The sequence below is a fragment of the Acanthisitta chloris genome, unplaced genomic scaffold, assembly GCF_000695815.1.
Source record: "Acanthisitta chloris isolate BGI_N310 unplaced genomic scaffold, ASM69581v1 scaffold9842, whole genome shotgun sequence".
NCBI classification, from domain to species: Eukaryota; Metazoa; Chordata; class Aves; order Passeriformes; family Acanthisittidae; genus Acanthisitta; species Acanthisitta chloris.
Window position 1 is genome coordinate 1 of NW_008662160.1, and position 6,290 is coordinate 6,290.

Here is a 6,290-nt window from a genome sequence, read left to right on the forward strand (position 1 = left end):
CGCAGCTCCAAAAGCCTCCGCGGTGTCTCTGGCGCCCCGCGCCCCGCGGCCGCTCCCCCGCCCCACGCTGTGCCCTGCTCTGCCTTTCAGATCGGCTGTACTTCGCTACTTTACGAAATAAACCGAAAAGTACCGTCAACACCCACTACTTCTGCACCGATGAGGAACTGGTCTATGAGAAGTAAGTGCTGTTGTGTTTTGCGTAGTCCAAAGTGATCGCCTGAAATTCTTCCCAACATGCTTTGATACTGCATAGAATACTCTTGCTCTGTTTGGTTACTTGCGCAGAACATGAGCATAAAGTTTGCCCGAATGTATTTCTGTGTTAGCTGAAACTAGTTTAACAAGATTGCTATTGAAAAAAAGACTCACAGAAACAGCTGCAAAGACAGTTAAATGCCTTAATAAATTGTGGTTGACCTAGGAAAAGGATATCTGAGCATTGTAAGATTTGTTTAAAATGTGGAGGAGGTCTCTCAAGACTAATTATATTTTATTAAATGGTGTCTTAAATAAAAGAGTTATTTGGTATGAGTAGGTGAAACAGTAGTTTGCTTTATATTCCTGTGTTTTGCTGTATAGAGAGTACAAAGCAATCACCTTTTATACAGAATCATAAGAATTCATTCTTTAAATGTGTCTTTGAAGAATATCTGCAACTTCTTGTATATATCTGACTTACAAGTCTTTGAGACAGCAATTCCTGATGGGTTTTATAGCTTTAGTACAGCAGAAAAAGTGTTTTCTGTGAAGTAAAAGCTTCATGTGTTTGGAAGACACTGAATGCACACAGAAGGTAAAGAGTAAAATTGATTATAGTTGTGAATACTATTAAAGGACATAAAATAAACTAATTACTCTATGCTGTGGTTAAAAAGTTGATGTTCTCTACTGTGTTCCCAGATCAGCTGTTCAGTGTGTGATGATACATGTGTCAAGTAGCTACTTGACAAGGGCTTTGCTGCAGCACAAGTGAAACAAAAAGTTTGGTCCTATTTTAACTTCCTGCCCGTAGGGCTAGAAGAAATTGTTAGTATCAGCCATTCTTTTTTTCTTTTGCTAGTGACTTCAGTACTGCTCCTGTGAAAGTGTAAACCAGTCGTCCTTGGTTTCCAGCTTACTTCCTATGCACAGCTTGCAGTTTTAGTGGTTTCTTTCCTACACATGTTCTTGAGACTTCCTTATCTTAAGCTGTGTGTCTTCTGCTGGAGTTTCCAATGATAAGTTCCAAAAGTTGACCTTTGTAGTCAGCTGCTTGGGTTGGGAGTAGGTTCTGTAATGGTCTGAAGTAATTTATATTGGAAGGAACCCTGGGAGTACCCTAAGGCAAGATGAACCTAATATTAATAGCAGAATTCAATTAGTGAAGGGCCTGAGCAATTTGTGTTATATGAAAATGTTCTCCTTTCTCTTTTAATGAAAGAAAACTTATATCTCTTCTAGACTTGTGTTACACTTGACCTGAGGTATTTTGGGTTTAATTCTTAGTATGCTCCTAGGAGGGGTGAAGGAATCTTATGTGGAGTTTGATGCTGAGAGTGGAAGGGGGAGCAGTTCTGTATTGTTAGTTGCAGATGACTGTATTAACCAAGGACTGTAACTGGGGTATTTTGTGTGAGGACAGTGTTGTATTTAAAAAAAAAAAAAAAACTGAGAAATTTGAGGGGAGAAAACCAGTAATTTTCTTTAACATGTAAGGGAAATGCAGTAGGTGTACTCCTTAATTCATTTACCTGTTAACTACATACCAGGGTGTAACCTGATACCAGGGATAATTACCAGATAATGGATGGAAGCAGTTTCCTTTACCTTCTAGGGCACATCTAAACTGTAACTCATGGTGTATTTTCTGAATTGATGCTTCCTAATCTGTTTGGCCTGTTTTAAAGGTATCAGCCTATATCTGATATCTAACAGTAACCATAGTGCTCCCTTTTATGCTCTCAAAATACTGAAATGTGATATGAAGTAGAAATTAAGTGACAGTTACCAGGTGGTATGAATGAGTTTTGTGTAATAACCTAACTCTCTTGCATAACATTACTAAACTTTCTCCTGATGTTTGTATTGCAGCAACCATCACTATCAGTGTGTGCAATATTTGGTAGTAAGCCCATGGTTTTTTTGTTGTTTTTTTTTTAGCTCTCTTTTCCCTCTCATATCCAAGGAAGTTGATACAGTCTCAGGGAAGTAAAAGCAGGTGTCAGTAGGGTTACCATTCTATATATTTTTTTAATATCTTTCTGAATTTGTAAAGCTAGAGGCAAATTGAGGAATAGAATCCAAGACTCTCAGTTCTTAGGGAAATGCTAATTTTGCTCTAACTTCCCTTACGCTCATCAGCAAGCTTGACATCACTCTGTTGTGTTTCACGGGCTGCACACAAAGTGAGGGGCCTGATACCAGATCAGATCTTCTGCTGCTCGTTTTCTCAAAAACACACTTGTCTTTCTGAGGAAGTGATTAGAAGTGTTTGTTACCTGATAGCAAAATAAATATTTAGGAGTGAGTTTTGGAGGCTGTAGCTTGGACCAGTGGTTTGCAAACTCTTCATTCAAGATGACCTACCTGTGTTCTTGCCATCAGAATTTCATGGCTATTTCTGCTTTTAATCAAATGAGTTGTTCAGAGTGTGCCAATGAGGAGGATAGGGGGTGTCTACTCAGGCAGGAAATCCTCAGCACCTGTGAGGAATGTAAGTAATTTTGTTAATGCAGCTGTTTATTGACTTGACTTTGTTTAGATGCATCACTCTAGTGACAAGACAAAGATACTTCATTGTGCTTGGAAGGAAACTGCTTTTCTTTGGGCTGTTACTCTGTTAGCTTGTTACAGAATTTTATTTAGCTGACTTTACAGAGGTGTCAGTTTGCTTCATTGAAGCAATATCTGATCTGAAAACCTCATGAATATGTAGGTTTGGAGTTGTCTGATTACAGAGAGCCTCTTAGTGGATCACATAGTACTTAAAAACTCACTGCCTTGCTCCCCTTTCTTTTTTTTTCTCCCTACTCTTCAACAGACATAAGGAAGCAATAGTGTACATTAGTAGTATACCCTGTTTATTATACGAACCAACTGTAGTGCTAGATCTGATAGTTTTGGAAGTTTTGGTCTGATAAGTGCTGACTTGCTCTTGCAGCTTGTCGTGTGATTTATCACTAAATTATACACAGTGGTTATGTAATCTTGAACACTTCAGCCTTCAGTTTTCACTTGAAGTTTTCAGCTGTATTAGTGAATTCATAACATTGTCTTATTTAAACATTCACATTTTAAAAAGGTAATAAGGGAGGCTTAAATGCTTTTAAGAACAATCTCCAACGCTAGCTGACTAGGAGCTCACTACTAGAACTGTCACTATTTTAGTTAAATGTGCTGCAATTTAACCTTGAACCTATTATGTCAGGGAAATGGTATGTAAATGCCATTGTAAATGCCAAACGTTAAGAGAGTAAGAAACTTGAATGAAATGATACAATTCTGAAATCTCTTTTGATAGTTCTATTTCTGTAAGATTTTGTCAGAGTCTTGCTGAAACTCCCTGAGGTTCCACCTGAGAGGGTCTGTGGCACTGCTGCTTACAAGGGAACACAATCATCCACGGTAATGTAGTGCAGGTAACTGTTACTTGAAGAAAGTGGAGTTAATGAGAAATAATCCAGCTTGATGAAGACTGTCATTTGGCAAATAGACAAGCCTTGCCTTGGCAAGACCTCAGTTAATGAGTTCGGCACTAGTAAGAAGCTTTTTATTCTCTAAGAATAGTGTCTTTCATGTTTCACCTTTCAGTAAACAGATCTGGGTTGAGATCTACACTTGACTGGTTAACTTGGCTTTCACACACTTTTATCAAAGCAACTTCTAATGTCCTTTTTATTGTTGAGTAGTTTTCTCAAACAAAAAATTTAAATAATGTGAAACCAAAATATCTTGCTGATAAATTATAATGGCAGCCTTCATAAATCATAGCTGTTTTGTTCAGTCATTTGTTCTGACTTTGGATCTCTTGTATAAACAGCTTTTGGAGATTTAATCTCTGACATCTTGTAAGCAGCTGTAAAAGTAGTTAATATGATACTCTGTATATCCTGTGCTTTGCACTAAAATTTTCTTGCAAGCTACGGTATGTTACTTGCCTATTTCACAGCAGTCTTAGTGTTAGCCACTTGGGTCATGCAGCAATAGAATAAGACTCAAATGCTTAGCTACAACAATGTTAAATGAGTGCTGTCTGGACTGGAACTGTTTCCTCTGCTGCATGTGTATATGCAAAGGAGCAGTTTCTCTATCCTGTGAGAAGAGTAAGGGTTAATTTGTCTGGTTTTGCTTTGGCTAAATGCTTCTTTTCTGAGGCTATCCAGTAACAGTACTTGCATAGGGAACCTGAACTTCTCCATCATTCTGTGACTTATGTCATTTGAAAGGAAAAAGAAAACTTAAGCTTAGCCTTGTTACAACAATCAGAGCTGTCACTTCATACAGAGAACAGGGAGTTCCTTGTTCACATCAGTAACTTTTTGAAGACTTGTCCTTGACTATTGGATGACCAAGATAACTTAGTAAGCTGAAGTCCAAATAAAAAAAAAAAAAACAACGAAATTTCACAACTTCTAACTTCTATCAAAGTGAGTGTAAATACAGAGGAGAAAAAACTTTATATACTAACACCAGCTTTTGTATGTTGAATTCTTACAGATGAGTATTAAGAATAGTACTCCAGCTTTATTTTACTTTCCATCTTAAAATGAGAAATTTTATGTTCACTGCAAACAAGAAAATCAGAAGATCTAAGAATAGGCAATGTCAGTTTTTCCTTCTGATATAATTTTACATTTGAAACTTGTAGAGTGCTATTCCTTGACATCTGTGGTGTGCTCTTCAGTCCAACAGTTTCATAAATTTTATAGCTACACATTGCTTTACCATTTCTGTCTTTACTTTTTTGTATGTAAAAGATACAAGCAATTGCCAAATGTGTTGAGGATCTTTCGTTTGCAGTAAAAGGGTACCAGGATTATACAGAGCTGTTTTCTAGGCTCCAGTTTTGTATTGGATGGGAGTGCAGCTTGATATAGGAAACCCCTTGTAAGAATCTTGCTGTCTGTTAAGATCACTTTTTTTCCCAAGGAAGCTAGACTTCTAACATGATCTGAAGATTGATCTGTAGGGGAACTTTTTATGGAATAACCTCTTCATTTATAATTTGTTTTAGATGTCAAGGAGCACTTTATCAAGAAAGCATGTATCTCAAATGACTGTTTAATTATCTGTAACTTAGATCTATAAGTTCTTGTTGGATTTTGATGAATCAGGATCTTGAAGATTTGGAACTTTCAAGAAGAAATGGAGTTAATACCTGGTGTCTTGAGTAATCCAACACTTTTGCATTATTCCTACTTTCAGATGCAAGAGTGACATCATACTCGAAGGGTTATATTTGCTGTATCATCCTTTGTCTACTCTGAAGCGTGCAATCCCTAAGTAGTATTAAGCATTAGGGATTTTGTCTTGACCCAGATAAGAAAGCTCCTAGCAGTTCATGTATTACTGGAATGGGTGGGCTAGAGCAGGGAAACAGTGCCATTGTGCATCCCACCTTTTCTCATGTGCTTGAGAAGTAGAGAGGAAAAACACAGTCTAGGAAACAGGAGTTGGAGAAAGAAGACTGAATAGGTAAGATTTCCTGATCAGGAGTTAGGTTGTAATGAATATGTGGACTGAACCTCTTGGTGCTCATCCAGAAACTTGGTTGCATATAAGATGTGTTCAGCATATCCCTGTAGCAGCCAGTGGACCATTCCTGCAGTACCTGCTGCTTGTACTGCTTAATGGCTAGACTCAGAGCAGATGCTGCAAGGCCTTTACAGTGCAGTAACCTGAATGTTCCAGCCTAGGAAAGGAGAGAGGGAGAAGCAACTGGAGAATGTGTCTCTTACTCTAATTTAGTTTAATTACTTAATTTTAATAGCAGACTGGATATTTGTAACATGCTGAAAAAATAATGAAGTTTTGCAGTTAGAAATTTACATTTTGCTTTAGCTCTTGGGTTTTATCTTTTGGTTTGAGTAATTGCAGGCATGACTTTATATGATTGCAAGCTTCTTAATTTAAGGAGTACTTGTACTTCTTAAATTCTGGGGTACCTACTCTAGAAAATGGTTCCAATTGTTCGATCATACCTCTGTTTCTAAGTTACTAAACCAATGACTGAGTAAGGTGGCATGCACATAACATCATGCCCTGATGGGAAGTGAATAGCAGTATAAAACTACTGCTCTGGTATATTC

The 6,290-nt window shown here is 37.6% G+C and overlaps 1 protein-coding gene across 1 annotated transcript in view; it reads left to right on the top strand.

Annotated features, from left to right (window-relative positions):
- The first annotated feature begins 86 nt into the window (after positions 1–86).
- Positions 87–6,290, top strand: part of LOC103798248 (dual specificity protein phosphatase CDC14A-like) — a 54,620-nt gene continuing 48,416 nt past the window's right edge. The window contains exon 1 of the mRNA XM_009070499.1: positions 87–181. The gene's annotated coding sequence lies outside the window, so the exon portion shown is untranslated. The remainder of the gene's footprint in view (positions 182–6,290) is intronic.